This window comes from Castor canadensis, chromosome 6, assembly GCF_047511655.1.
Source record: "Castor canadensis chromosome 6, mCasCan1.hap1v2, whole genome shotgun sequence".
NCBI lineage: Eukaryota > Metazoa > Chordata > Mammalia > Rodentia > Castoridae > Castor > Castor canadensis.
The window spans coordinates 166326770-166343369 of record NC_133391.1 but is presented as its reverse complement, the minus strand read 5'-3'; the positions used below and the strand labels follow the sequence as shown (position 1 = coordinate 166343369).

The 16600-nt window shown below is 36.3% G+C and overlaps 1 long non-coding RNA gene across 1 annotated transcript in view; it reads right to left on the bottom strand.

The window, feature by feature from the left end:
• Positions 1 to 16600, bottom strand: part of LOC141423943 (uncharacterized) — a 76266-nt gene that overhangs the window by 27013 nt on the left and 32653 nt on the right. Inside the window, exon 2 of the long non-coding RNA XR_012448709.1 lies at positions 337 to 429. This is a non-coding gene — a long non-coding RNA (uncharacterized lncRNA). The remainder of the gene's footprint in view (positions 1 to 336; positions 430 to 16600) is intronic.

Sequence of the window (16600 nt, the reverse complement as noted above, 5' to 3'; positions counted from 1 at the left end):
TATGGGAATATAACAGAAACCACATACATAATTCCTTGCTTCAGTATTAGGTGTTATGGTGACAACTATCTCGGGCTCTGATTTGGTGTCTGTTGAACTCAATCTTTGTCTATCGGATGTCAGCACTCCTAGTTAAAAATTCAATTCCAGATCAGAACTTCCATACCCAGAATCACTGTCTTTTTTTATAAATTGGGATTTGTTTTGCATTTCGTCATCATGTGTATGTCTCTAATATATCACTGGAAATAACTCAGGTTTTATAAATGTCCTTCTAGTCTTTCTTAAAAACACAAATCAACTAGTACATTAATAATGTGTTTCAAAATATCTTACCTGAGAACAGGTGCTAAAGTTTGACAGATCACCAGAAAACTTTGCTCCTCCATTATGGGTAGATTATGGCCTTCACTGAAGGTAAGGAACCACCTGTTTTGAACACAAAACTCTGTTATACTAAGAGTGGATGGAATGAGGATCGCTAGAATTGGGTAGAGTAGTTCTGGCCATAGGGTGGTACCCTGAGAAACTGGGAAGGATTGCTCCCTTTGAACTTAGAAGGCCTTACTTCTTCCCAATCCCCACTCTTATTCTGAAAATCAAACCCCAAATCTATAGTTTGTAAACATAATATAATTAGTTTCTTCATTCCTTAGCTCCATTGCTCCTTCTCCCTAAAGTTCACCCATCTCCATCCCTATGATATAACAAGTGTCACTTTTTTAATCTAGTATTGTACTTGACCTTGCTATTCTCCTTATTGTATGATGTGTGGTACCCAACCTGCTCTTCCATTTGCATAGGACACCATCCTTGTAGTAATTCTTGACTTACCTTTTTCATACTGCATGTTCAATCTGTAGAAATCCTGCTGGCTCACTTTCAGAAGAGAATATAGCCACATCTTATCACTTCCCCCATACCCATGCACATGTAAACTTGTCATCAAGTTTCATCTCCCAAGTGTTTCATACTCACACATACCCAACCACAACTTTGTCATTTCCGAAAATAGCAACAGAGAGATTGTGTTACATTGAAAATTAGATTACTGTTATCCTAAATTACCTAAGTTTGTTCAAAAATTTCTCTAGTGCTTTTTTATCTTATTCAGAAAAACCAAAAACTCCTTAAAATGTACCATTGGATCTTGTATCATCTGTTCCTCCCACCAGGACTTCTCCAGTCTTATCTGTACCTGTGGTCCTATGCCCCACTTTCTGTCTCAAATCCAGCCTCATCACCCCCCTCTCCCTTGGTATTTGAATCGGGGCTTTTTGGGGGTTTTTTTTGGGCAGCATTGTGGTTTGAACTCAGGGCCTCAAGCTTCCTCGGCTGATGTCTACCACTTGTGCCACTCATCCAGCCCTCTCCTGATGTTTCATGAGTTGACTGCATGCCCTTGTCCCGAGGCATTTGTACAATTTGTTTCTCTTCCTAGAATATCCTCCTCCAAGGAATGCCCAGGACTCATACCCGACTTCCTTTAGACTTTTCACTAACATAGTTCATTTTCAGCCCGCTGTTCTGTAGCTTTTCCCTGCAAACCACACCTCCTCTCTCCAGGCTGTGGTCACATTCCACAGTCACAATCCTCTGACACCCAAACCTTGGTATTCATATTGAAATGTAAGCTGACTCACATACACCCAGAAGCTATGGAACCTCACTTTCTGGAGAAAGCAATACCAGTTTGGTAAACAAGTCAAAAAAATAAAATGAAAACACAGGCAAGGGTGGCAAATGACACTAGCTTTCATTTTATTATGACGGGCAGTTGAGGATGCGTCTCAGGTAAATATTCACGTTTGATGGGAAGAACAAGGTCTTACATAGTTTTAGCATCCTGCCAGTGCCAAAGTGGGGAACACATGTTTTCTTCTTTTTTTTTTTTAAGGAAAATTCACATTTTATTTAGTTTGAAATAAACTATACAAAACTAATTTTCTTCACCAAAAATAACACCAATCTTTTCTGTATTATTTCTAAATAAACTACAAACCATTTGTTTCTGTAGATTATTGTAAGTCAAGACAAGGCAGTAGATACAATCAGGGAAAAAGGACAGAAGAACAGAATAACCAATTGCCTGTATAGATAGCATAAGTTCTGTCTTGACCATGAAGCAGAAGTGTCTAACATGTACCTGCTCAAAAGCTTATGAAAATGTAGACCAAGCAACAAGCTGGTGTGCAGCAACAGTGCAGGCTCTTCCACTCCAACTTTAACTGCAACTTGTCCCTTTAAGCTCATTTGATAATAACAAAGTCTACATTGAAATCTTTGTTTTGTGAGCTCACCGTTCGCACTCTGGTAACTCACTTAACTGTTCATTACAGATTGTTTTTTCATTGCTGGGATGGAACCTAGAGCCCTGTGCATACTAGACAAGCACTCTGACTTGGGGGATGTAACACTGAGCTACATCCCAGTCCTTGTTTTTGTTGATACAGGGTCTTGTTATGTAGCCCAGGCTGGGCTTGAACTCTAGATACTCTGGCTTCTGTCTCCCCACTGCTATTATAACAGATTTTTTTTAAACTACACTTAAAACTTCTGCTAGTCAGAAGTCAATAGTGGACCTCATTGTAGCATTATATAAAATGTATTCCTTTCTTCCATACCTCCTCAAAATTCATTTAAAAAAAACAAGTGGTAACTCAAGGTTTTCTTATCAGCTTGCTGTAGAACAGAAAGAGAAAGTCATATGAGGGTAAGTGGTCAGCAAATACCAAAGATGAAGTCAGGAGTTTTACTTACCTTTTCTCCTTTCACCTTTCTATAACAGTAATTTACAAACACTGTCTCATCATCCATCTCCACATTCTTGATAGAATATAAAATTAGATTACACAGGCAAGGATATTTTCCTGTTTGCTTCATACTATGCCATATTCAGACCCTAGAGAGTCTTGTCACACACAGTAAGAACTGAATTATGTCAGTTGAGTAAATTCATCTTTGTTTCTCCTGAATAATAAGTATACTGCACTTCACAGCAATTACATATTTGTTGAAAAGATTAATAAAATGCAATGAAATTTCTGACAATAAAGTATATCTGAATGCTCCCTCTAAATTAACAAACTATTAGAATAATTGCGTTCACTCTAACCACTTTGATGTCAGACAAATAAAATCTTTGAGAAAAATAGTACTTCAAATGAATTATTATTAATGATAGCAAATTTGCATGTGAGCTATTTTTCAACTACTCAATAAATCCTATAATTTATATGTTTTAATTCAGGTAGTATTGACTATCTGAAAGATCTCTCCACAAATCTGTTTTGAAATTTTCCATTGCCTCTTGGATGCTGCCAGCACCTGGGCTGGCAAAGGGATTATTTGGCCAGTAGTGATGAGCTCACATGTGAGCAAGGTATGTGTACAGCAGTGTTTTGCTTCATTTTTAAAATTCATTTTCATCAAGCTATGCTTTTTAAATGCACAAAGGTAGCAGTTAATGAGATATTTTAATTTGCACCTCAGAATAACTTGATTACCAAAAGAATGTTACTTATTGACTAAAGGTCCAAGATACATAATTGGCTGTTATTTGGTAGGTATCTGTCAATAAACAGAAAAATGTGTCTCTGACAGAAAGAAAATGCTCCTAATTAACAGTTTATCATGTTGTAGAATATTAACTTATAAAACATTGGAAGTGAAAGTTGTTCTGAAGAGTAACAATATTATTCTAACACTTTTTTTTACTTTTTATATGCTATATTCACCCCGTTCCTCACATACTATTTGGTCCTGCTTTGTAGTCCTGTCACCTCTCTCATTTATAAGTAGAATAACTATGGGCATGTTTGTTACAATGGCAAATGTTTTTATTTGTAACTTTGGAAATTTGATCTTAACTCATCATTTGAATGTCAGAACAACATAAAAATGACTACAGTGGAAACAAAAAAAAAAAACAACAACTGAACCGAACACCTTAGCAACTCCTCTAAGGAGGTCATTTTGAAATTCACTTTTTCAAAGAGATTTAAGATTGCAAAATCTCACTATGCCCTGCACGAGTTTTAGAATTTAAATGCAACTGTACATGGCTGGGTGGCACCTGATGCAAAGGGCAGAGCAGCTCAGTCATTTCATAACCATAGACATGTATTTTCAGTGAATTTTTAGTATTTGTCAAATAATAGCATTTCATTGCCTGTGATAGAGAGGTTTAATTTTCAAATCATAATGCTAGTATTTTATAACAATAGGGAGCTGTTCTTCTTTTCCTTTAGCCTTACAGATATATCTCATATATCAGTGATGACCATGGTCAAGCCAGGCCGGTGATAGTGCTAGGTAATAAACTGAAGAACGTAATGGTCTGAAGAGAGCTGTAGTGTGAAGCTGGAGAACATCCTCTCTCCCATGAGTCACCTCTGCTGTGCATATCATTCGATTGTGCTGCTGACAGGACAAGCAAAATAGATACTGAAGATCTCAGTAATCTCCATGAAAGCAAACAGGACTTCATCTGAGACACACATTGTCAGCTCTCTTAAGAATTTTCAAATTTTGTCTAACGTGCTGAAATAAAATGCTTGGTTTTGTTTTCTTTTTCCTATTAAATGCAGTTGGGACTAGCCAAGTCATTATTGGAAAGTGTATTAAAGGCCAGGCATTTACCAAGCAGGCAGCCATCCACTCCATTTCTACATACATTCAGCCCTGGACCCCATCTCTCCTCTCCATCCCTGTCTCAACCAACCTACTTTTCCCTCTGAAGTGATTTTGAGCATGTAAAGAATGGGCTACGTCTAATTCTGCATTCATAAAAAATTATCATTTGTCACCCTTGACTGTTAAAAAATCCTGTGTATTTCCTTCTCCTGAGGCCATCTGTAATCTTGTACTAATCTATCTTATTCTAAAATAAATCGTCTATGTGATTATCTGGTTTGTGGATATCTTAAAGTTTCCATGAGATGGAGTGGATTTTGAATTGGGGCTTTTTGTGACTTTCTGCTTCCCACCCACTTGTACCCATTTTTAAACTAATCCTTGCGTCTGTATGAATATATATTATCGGTTCATTTTACCATCAATTGGATACTACAGGATGACTGTGGAGCAGATGCTTTTGCATTTTCTATTTTTCGTGTCTTCTGCTTATGAGAAATTCCTCCAATGAAAGATGTTAAATAAAAGACAATGTTCTGGAATGTAAAGTTAACAAAAGGCATGATTTGTGAAAGTTGAAAGAATAGCAGTTGACTCTAAGATTGCTGAGGAAAACATGATCCTACATAAGAATGAATTTTTTGCTTTATTCAACTTGATGCAATTTGGGAGTGACTTCCCTCTTTGATTTTGGAAATTAGGAATCCAGAAGTACGAGTAAATAAGACTCTTCAAATGCCTTTTTTCTGGAAGTTGCTATCAGGTATAAGACATCACAATCACAATAACGTGGGTTAATATGTTGTAACTTCCTTAATGCAATGAAAAAAAAGGTACAGCAATAACCTGCAGTTTTATTTTCTAGTGAAAACTCAAAACATTAGGGGCAAGTGTATGACTTGTTTGTGAAAATTTCAAAGTGTGAAAATATAAAATTAATGAGCAACCAGCACAATCAGTTGTTTTTTTCAATAAATTGTTGAAATTGTTGTCTTATTTCAATAAACTTTTATTAAAAATATTCTCAACTTTGCATTGATCTAGCAAAGAGAGATTTACATGTCTTCCTATCACTTTTAGCGTGATCTTTGACGTGATTGTTGTTTGCAAACTCTTTCTAGAGCCTCCTTTGCTTATAAAAAATTATAATGGTGTCCTAATTTCATTTCTCTAATGAAGAGCAAATTCCTCCATCTACCCAATTAAAAATTATCTATACATTTTGGTGAGACTCCTCAAAAAATAAAATGGATTTTTCATTGGCTTTTCAAATGTAGCATGACAACCTAAATATCCCAAAGAAAAATTGCAGCTATTTAAGCAATTCTGTCATATTTGAAAAATGAGCCTCTGCCTTAGCAACTCAAAAAAGTGGGCAAGATTTGTCACCTACTCATACTTTTGTATTATTCATCTTGTTGCTTGTCAACTGTTTTTTTAGTAGAGCCCTTGTAATTACCAAATGACAATTATAGTTTATAGTGAGTATGGAGGGGTGTTGAAAAGCTGTGGCTATAGATAAATTGAACTTATTCTGAAATGCCCATATTGGTTATATTTTGTACAGGCAAAAAAGTATGCATGGGATTTTGGCACAGTAAATGGGGTCAAAAGCACCTTAATGGAGGATAGTAATTTTTTCTGTTTACCCAATTCAAACCAAGCATGTATTGAGAACTACACTAATGAAGAAAGTAATGGTACAAAGCATTCTGTACCATTCCTGGGCATTGTACACACTTACCCCAACACATTCTGTCCCTTAAACCAAACCTGGAAGAGGAATTCTTTGCCCAGTTATTACCAAATAATTATGCAAAAATAGATGACTAGGGTCTTTGTGAAAAGTTTGGAATGGTCTAGTGTGGAAAAATGCAGAAGTTGATAACCAAAAGTTCCCTGAAGTGAAGTGAAAATCCCAACAGCAATTTCTTCCTACCTGAAAATAAATAAATTTAAAAACTCTAAAAGTCTAAGAAAATAGCTAAAGCTAACAACCTACCTTTTGTCCTTGGAGTCATCCTTAAACTCCAAGCTAAAAGGCAATAATCTACAGGAAAACCATCCTGGAATCTCCATCCTCCCCAGTCCATCACAAGTATACCCAGATTCTCAACTCTAGCACCCTGCTAATTCACTGATAGTACTCATTACACTTTAAGAAATATGTGTGTGTTTATTTGATAAATATCTGTTCTCCTCCTCCACAAGATTATATACTACATATAGACAAAAGTTACATTTTTTCTGCCAATTTTCATTTCTTAAATGCCTACTGGAGGGTAGACATATTAACAAAATTCAGCAAATACTTTTTTGAGAGATAAAGCAACTTACATAAACTATGAAAGCAAGTCAAAGGCTATGAAGGTTCAGGTAGCAAAAGATGCCACCTCAAAATTTGCCACTTTGGCATAAAGATCATTTTGAGATAAAGGCGGATCCATGAAAAACTGTCTGCTTTCATTTATTTACCAAAAAGCAGGACATACATTTACAAATTGTTCTTCCCACTCCTCTGCCATGAGGGCAAAACTTGATCATAAAAGATGCCCTTAAACCACAACCTTAGTAAATATGATTTTTTCTAAATTACCTGAAAAAAATGTAGCCTAAAAATAATATGAGCTCATATTTTTGAATCCTAAAATTTCCTGAATACAGTACTGATGCACAAGCCACAAGCTCACCTTGGTTTCAAGGTCTTTCCTAAACATGAAAGCTAAAGAGATAGCTATCCATGAAGGAAGTACATCATCTTTTCTTTACCTACATTATTTTCCACCTAGGCAATCTGAATTTGCTGTGACCCAAAGAATCTGATCCATTCTCAAATGGAAAGAGCTATCCTTGAACTTTATCACCTCAGACAGCGTTAAGTTAGACTCCTACATATTCCAGCATTCTAAAACTTCCTAGGTTGCAAAGTATGAAATGAAAGCAAATTTTAAGCAATTACCTATAAGTATATGTATTTCTGATATAAAAAAATAGTCCAAAGTTGAGAAATATGCTGATCTTTTGTAAAGGTTATTGACCCTTTTGACAATTGTCCCTATTGACAATTATAAATACCAAACCATGAATGTACTATGGAAAGTTCAGGACTTAGTGGTTCTCTGGAGAAAGTGGTTCCTCTCCTGAAAAAATGTGAAAGGTGCAAAAAGGTGTTTGCAGTATCCATGAAACCATAATCATTAGTGAAATGTCTTCCAACCTCTAGAAAACAGGGCTAGAAAACATGTATTTTTAATTTTCACTGATACATTGTCTAACAGGAATGGATTAACTAATCTCAGAGGAACTGTACCATTGTTTGACTTACTGATTACTATTGATCAGGCCTAGTCTATATAAGGTAGACGTGTAGAACCATAATGAGTTATAAATGAGCTTGGTTGATAGAGGTGCAATAATTTCCATCCAATAGAAAAAGGACAACAAAGGTTATGATTTTATTCTTCTGCAGTACAGTTCTAGTTTTGTACCTTGCCTAAGTAATCTCATTGTAGCATTATTTATTCTAACAACTATACATAAACTATCAAATTTTCTTCTGAATCAGTTTTCTTCACTAATAAATAGCAATCCAACACATGCTTCTGATGTATTTGAATATAATAAACAATATCAGCTTTTGAAATTTATACTTTTACACAATTGCTACAAAAACGTAGCTGGAATTTTTGTTATTCTAATGAGTCAAACAAATCATGCTGGATTGCTGATTTAACTGATCAACTCCTCCCTAGCCACCCTATAACAGAAAGTAATTATCAGGACTCTAGAAAGATTCTTTCAGCTGTGCCTGCTTTTGTGGAAACAGATTGTATTACCTCTAAAGCTAAATTATTTCCCTCTCCTAAATTAGAGATATTAGTTCAGCAGTCACGGAATTTTTTTATGAAACAAAGAGAAACATGAATATGCCAACCAACAAACGTGAGGGTGCCAGTTATTAAGAAGGATGTGACTGGACTGTCAGTAATTGTGATAAGCCAAGCAGCACTTGGAACCTTCTAGGGCAGATATTTAAGTTCTAGGAAGACAAATTTGAGACATGGTGCCATTTTAAAAGTCCAGCTATAATATCTAAGTTTATGAAATTGTATATAGGCTTTGAAAACTAGTTGAGATCATTTAACTATATTAGTGAGACCAAAAATTACAAAACACAACCATACTTGGTGAGTAAATGAAAGCTTACCAGAAAAGCTGATAAATTAGTAAGAAGATAGTTTATGATAAGCCTTTCAAACTGTATTCTAGCCTCAAGTTACAAATGTATAATCTTTGCAATGACTAAAGGAGATCTAGTCCTATTACAATTGCCTCCTTACCTTGATTGGTAAACATTCTATGACGACAAGATATGCAATAAATTTTAAAATGACAAAATACTTACAATTATTGTATCAGTCTAGCAAAATAAAATGACTCACACAAGGATGGAGTTCTCAGAGTACCAGTGTCATCAATCTCCCATTTCTTTCAGGATTATTTATTAATAACCATTGGGCTAGCTACAAACAACAGTCTCTGCTTCCACTAACTTTCCATCCAAAGCAAATTTAAGAAATTATCATATAATTTTCTAATTATACAGCTCATTTCGAAAAATTCTGTTTTATATAAAATAGTAGTTACAAAACAATGTAGATATCAAAATTTTATAAAGGTAATGCAACAAGAGAAATACAATTATAGAATTCTATATTGGTTTATGAGACAAACATCTTGCAGATAGAATCTAACAAGAAATACTGAGTTTCTGGTCTATTTCTAAGTTCTAAGCTTATTTCTCAGTAAGTAGCTATTTAACAAACAAATCAGGAAATAATATGTGTTCTATACTTTCTTAATCTTTTTTTCTGTAACATTATCCATGTATCAAAGATCAATAGAATATCAAATTTACATATAGGTTTGCTCTTTTTATAAATCTAGGTAGAATATCATTTGAAACTCAAGTGAAGATGTTCTCCCTCCTATTCTACACCAGAAACTCCTAGCCTAAAATTCTGTGTTCTGATTCTTCTGTCCGTTTCTTACCTCTGCCTCCTTCTTTCATGTGGATAGCCTGCACTAACTTCAAAAAAATGTAGCTAATCACTCTGGCGATGAAGAAGAATGAAAATGAAGTCCAAGTACACCGAGGCACTTACTGAATAGCAAGTTGAATGTGGAAAGGAGAATTAAAACAAAGGTCTTAGTAAAAATAAAAGTTCATGGAAATGAGGAGGCACATTAGCAGACACTATCAAATCTCATTAAAACAGACTTCATTAATTTGTTACTTACAAAATTTATCTCTGCGTTGTGCATGGGGAATGGTTGGAATGAACAAAACAAAGAAATCCAAAGGAAAGTGTTTTGAAGCACATCACTGCATTTACCTTTTCGAGGATAAGCACTCTGTACCAGTAAGTGGAGCTGGCCAGAGACCACCCTGACTTACCTGCTGGCTTGATTAGAAAATCATGATTCATAGCCACTATTCAATCATTCCAGCCAGAACCGACAAGACAATGGTCACTTGCTATGTGATCTTGACTCTTGTCTAAATGGTATGCAGTTGATTTTTTTTCAAAATGAGGAAATATAAATACAAAATGTTCTTAATAAAAGTTCTAATGACAATGTATTATTTTTAAAGATAGTGTAAGTAAATCTGATCTGATCACGAAAACATTGAAAGAGTGTAACAAGAAAGGTAAAAACTCATTTGAAACTATATAACCTTCAGGATTTAGTGATTATCTTATCCTAACTATGTCTTTATATGCAGGTGGATAATCTGTAATTCTAAAATACAACTAAATTATTAAACTTACAGAATCTACAAAATTTTAAAAACATTTGATCCCAGTAGTTTCAGATAAAGGATAATGGAGTAATGTATGATGACATCATATACTTTTATGACACCATGATATTAATATACCTTGTTTTCTAAGAGCTTAATTCTTCTAGGGTATTTTAAATTATCTTAATAATTTGTAAAAAGGTTTTATCTAGCACAAGTTAATTTAACATTTTAATGTTATAAAAATATTCACTTCTGTCCAAAATATATTTAAATCTAGACATTGAAAGTAATTATTTCATTATTACTATGCAATAGAAAAGAAGGAAAAATTTGAGAAGTCTCAAGATCAGGAGAGTGTTTTAGCCCCTAGATCTGTATCGATGAAGCCTGAATACACTAAAGAAATCTAGTAACAACCCAGTCATTCTTCAGATGAAGATCTAAGTTTTCATAAAATTCCTGATTATCATTTCTTTAAAAGAATTGGCTCAGGATTTTAAAGAGACAGGACTTTCAATGCTGGTTGCATAAAGAGATCTGAAAATTCCATCTATTGGTCAATAATTATAAAACATGAACACTTTTATTAAAAACAGAATTTTAAAGCAGGAGAAAATGACCAAAGTAAAGAGATACTTTAAAAAAGCTTTATAGATGAAAGAAATTTAAAAAGAACTGTGGGCCTATGCTTTTTTAGCTTGAAGACTCTCCCCAGTTCATCTGACTGTGACAGCAGAAAACTAGTCCTGTCACTTCAAAATGGCAGATGTTAATGTCATATTAAAGCAGGCAAATAGAATATTTAAGGAAAATATCTTGAAAGAACTTCTGAGAAGAAATGAGATTTAAAAAAATTAGAATATAGCCCTCCCCTTCCCTTTCCCAACCCTTCCTATTCTGCCTCCACCTCCCTGTCTGAATGCTGAACTGCTCATTTGCACAAGAAACCCAGAAAGCTCAGCAACAGGCAGATGGAAAATAGAAGATGTTCCTTTTTTTAGAGACAGACCTACTCCTGTTAGATTTGCACATTGTTGTATTTTAGACCTGGTGAGTTGCCCAACCAGCACATAGCTCAAGCAGCAGGGTGTGAAGACTTTATAGCATAACACTGAAACCAGAGTTTTGGACCCAAGGCCCAAAATCCTGAGATTCCATATGCCAGGTCCAGCCACCTGCTCCTAAATGCCAGATAAAGAGGCATGGTGAAGGCAGAGAAAGGAGGTTTGTTACATGGCTAAGGGCATGCGATGGGAAGAGGCAGAGTGAGCACTCAGCTGATCTTTAGCCACCTTTGGGGTACAGACATAAGCTATAGGTGTAAGTAGACAAAAGAACTGGGGGAGGGGACAAAGGTATGCATAGTTAAATAATACAGTCATAGGTGTGCTCTGGTGTGGACCTGCGAAGCTCTCAATCTCAGTAAAGCAGATGGTCTGGTCCAGTTTTGGAAGTTATCACCTGGAGGGAGTAATCTGGTTCCTGTTCGAGAGGATTCTTGGGATAATTGTCCTCACTGGGAGGGTGGCAACTTCAGATGGTTCCAGTTCTTTGTCATAAGGATATTATCAGTTTTGTCCTTTTTGGAATACAAGGTGATTGTAAAGTTACTGTAAAGAAAATGGTTTAGAGCAAAGACATACAAAATGGAGACAGATGCCAAGCTTTTCCTGTTTTTAGTTAATTTGTGGCCTCATGTAAGGAGTCAGTGCTTTTCAGCATGAGCACAGACATGCTGACTGAACTCCAAGCTGATAAAGCAGCTGGTCACCTAGAGAGACAATCCAATAGCAAGGGGGTCTTAGAAGAGGTAAACTCCAAAGGTAAATATAAACTCTGACCAGTCTTGGCTCACCCTAGTAGCACAGTACAGATCCCCAACAGAGGCTGATAATGCACTGAAACTTGGAAACTGCTGAGCAGAGACAACCACTGTTACCACATTCACTTTAGGCTGGAGATGTAGCTCAGTGGAAGAATGCTTGCCCAGCAGGCATAAAGCACTGAGTTTGATTCTCAGAACCACCAAAGAAACAAAGATAACTGCCTTCTAGGAAAACAAGCCAAAAGTCCTCCTAAGACTACAATTATATTCAATTACTTACTACAGTCTATTTGCTAAAATTCAGTTTTTAGTCAACAATTAGTAAATTATTAAACATTCAAAGCACATGAAAATATGAATATAGGAAAATAATAACAATTAAAATGGACTAAAACTATATCCAAGTGGAGGATACAGCAAATATTCAAGCCATCTTATAAATATGCTTTCTTTTTTGGCAGTACTGGGACTTGAACTCAGGGCCTAACTTTGAGCCACTCCACCAGCCCATTTTTGTGAAGGTTTTTTTTTTTTGGTGGGTGAGTGGATACAGGGGTTTGAACTCAGGGCGCCACGCTTGCTAGACATGCACTCTACCACTTGAGCCACTCCACCAGCCCCCATGAAGGGGTTTCTTTTGAGATAGGGTCTCATGAAGTATTTGCTGGGGCTGGCTAGGATTACAGGTGTGAGCCACTGGCACACAGCTATAAATATGCTTTTTAATGCAAGGGCAGTGTGACATTGATGAGTAAACCGGGAAGGAAAGTAATAGATTTAAACTTCAAAAAGGAAGAAAATAGAAAATCTAGAACTGAAAGTGTATTACTTGAAGTGAAAAAATTTAATAGATAGAAATTGGGGTGGTGCCAACAACAGGTGTTGGCGAGGATGCGGGGAAAAAGGAACCCTCTTACACTGTTGGTGGGAATGTAGACTAGTACAACCACTCTGGAAAAAAATTTGGAGGCTACTTAAAAAGCTGGACATCGATCTACCATTTGATCCAGCAATACCACTCTTGGGGATATACCCAAAAGACTGTTACTCCAGAGGCACCTGCACATCCATGTTTATTGCGGCACTATTCACAATAGCCAAGTTATGGAAACAGCCAAGATGCCCCAGCACTGACGAATGGATTAAGAAAATGTGGTATCTATACACAATGGAATTTTATGCAGCCATGAAGAAGAACGAAATGTTATCATTCGCTGGTAAATGGATGGAATTGGAGAACATCATTCTGAGTGAGGTTAGCCTGGCCCAAAAGACCAAAAATCGTATGTTCTCCCTCATATGTGGACATTAGATCCCAAAAGTAATCTACATGTTTAATGCAATTCCCATCAAAATTCCAATGACATTCATCAAAGAGATTGAAAAATCTACTGTTAAATTTATATGGAAACACAAGAGGCCACGAATAGCCAAGGCAATACTCAGTCAAAAGAACATTGCAGGAGGTATCACAATACCTGACTTCAAACTATATTACAAAGCAATAATAATAAAAACAGCATGGTACTGGCACAAAAACAGACATGAAGACCAGTGGAACAGAACAGAGGATCCAGATATGAAGCCACACAACTATAAGCAACTTATCTTTGACAAAGGAGCTAAAAATATACGATGGAGAAATAGCAGCCTCTTCAACAAAAACTGCTGGGAAAACTGGTTAGCAGTCTGCAAAAAACTGAAACTAGATCCATGTATATCACCCTATACCAAGATTAACTCAAAATGGATCAAGGATCTTAATATCAGACCCCAAACTCTAAAGTTGATACAAGAAAGAGTAGGAAATACTCTGGAGTTAATAGGTATAGGTAAGAACTTTCTCAATGAAACCCCAGCAGCACAGCAACTAAGAGATAGCATAGATAAATGGGACCTCATAAAACTAAAAAGCTTCTGTTCATCAAAAGAAATGGTCTCTAAACTGAAGAGAACACCCACAGAGTGGGAGAAAATATTTGCCAACTATACATCAGACAAAAGACTGATAACCAGAATATACAGGGAACTTAAAAAAATAAATTCTCCCAAAACTAATGAACCAATAAAGAAATGGGCATGTGAGCTAAACAGAACTTTCTCAAAAGAAGAAATTCAAATGGTCAGAAAACACATGAAAAAATGCTCACCATCTCTAGCAATAAAGGAAATGCAAATTAAAACCACACTAAGATTCCACCTCACCCCTGTTAGAATAGCCATCATCAGCAACACCACCAACAACAGGTGTTGGCGAGGATGCGGGGAAAAAGGAACCCTCTTACACTGTTGGTGGGAATGTAGACTAGTACAACCACTCTGGAAAAAAATTTGGAGGCTACTTAAAAAGCTGGACATCGATCTACCATTTGATCCAGCAATACCACTCTTGGGGATATACCCAAAAGACTGTTACTCCAGAGGCACCTGCACATCCATGTTTATTGCGGCACTATTCACAATAGCCAAGTTATGGAAACAGCCAAGATTTCCCAGCACTGACGAATGGATTAAGAAAATGTGGTATCTATACACAATGGAATTTTATGCAGCCATGAAGAAGAACGAAATGTTATCATTCGCTGGTAAATGGATGGAATTGGAGAACATCATTCTGAGTGAGGTTAGCCTGGCTCAAAAGACCAAAAATCGTATGTTCTCCCTCATATGTGGACATTAGATCAAGGGCAAACACAACAAGGGGATTGGACTATGAGCACATGATAAAAGCGAGAGCACACAAGGGAGGGGTGAGGATAGGTAAGACACCTAAAAAACTAGCTAGCATTTGTTGCCCTTAATGCAGAGAAACTAAAGCAGATACCTTAAAGCAACTGAGGCCAATAGGAAAAGGGGACCAGGAACTAGAGAAAAGGTTAGATCAAAAAGAATTAACCTAGAAGGTAACACCCACGCACAGGAAATCAATGTGAGTCAATGCCCTGTATAGCTATCCTTATCTCAACCAGCAAAACCCCTTGTTCCTTCCTATTATTGCTTATACTCTCTCTACAACAAAATTAGAGATAAGGGCAAAATAGTTTCTGCTGGGTATTGAGGGGGGGAGCGGGAGGGGGTGGAGTGGGTGGTAAGGGAGGGGGTGGGGGCAGGGGGGAGAAATGAACCAAGCCTTGTATGCACATATGAATAATAAAAGAAAAATGAAAAAAAATAAAAATAAAAAAAATAAAATAAAATAGGGCTACCATACAATCCAGAAATTCCACTTCCAGGTATACATTTAAATGAAATGAAATCAAGGTTCTTTCTGTTTTATTGCTGCTGTTGTTGCAGTGCTGGGGATCTAACCCAGGGCCCTGTGCCTGCTAGGCAAGTGTTCTACTGCTTCAGCTACATTCCTGGACCTGAAATCAGTTTTTTAAAGAGGTATCTGAACTCCCATGTTCATTGCAGCATTATTCACCATAGTCAAGATATGAAATCAACCTTAATGTACATCAATAGGTTATAAATAATTTATTCTTACAAATAAAGAATATGTGTGTATGAGAGAGAGAGAGAGAGAGAGAGAGAGAGAGAGAGAGAGAAACAGAGCCCAGAAGACCTTTTGCTAAGTAACATAAGCCAGGCACGGAAAGACAAATGCTACATGATCTCACTTATATGGGAATGTAGACAAGTAGACCTCATAAAGGCAGAAGGTAGAATAGTGGTTGTCACATGGTGGGGGGATGGAAGACACAGAGAAATTGTCAACAGGTACAAACTTTCATGTGGAATGAATAAATTCTGGGTATCTAATGTGTAACATGGCCACCAGAGTTAATGAAACCATGCTGTGTACTTTTAATTGCTAAGAGAGTAGATGTGCGTGTGTATCTGAGATGATGGATATGTGCATTAGTGTGTGGTAATCATTTCACAATGTATATGGACATCAAAACATCATGTTGTACGTCATAAATGTATATAATTGTTTGTCAATGAAGCTGGAAAACTTAAATGAAAAAAAAAAAGAAAAAAAAAAGAAATTGGGGTGGTGAAAAATCAATGAGCATAACAATAAATCAGTAAAATTATCCAATTCAATGACGAGACTAAAAGGGGATTAAAGAAAAATAAAAGAAACCCCAGAGACCAGAGAGAAGCTATTGTGCCATCCATAGAATGGATGAGAGGATTGAAAGAATGAGAGGACTGAAAGAGAAGGACAGAAATTAATTTGAAGTATTAATGGTTGCAGATATTTCAAATTAGTAGAAGATGTGTGTTACTGACTCATGCAAGTTTCAGGGTCCCTCTGTAAAATAAATACACATGTGCTTATACACACACACTTACATACATGCATAAACTCAGTCACATTATGG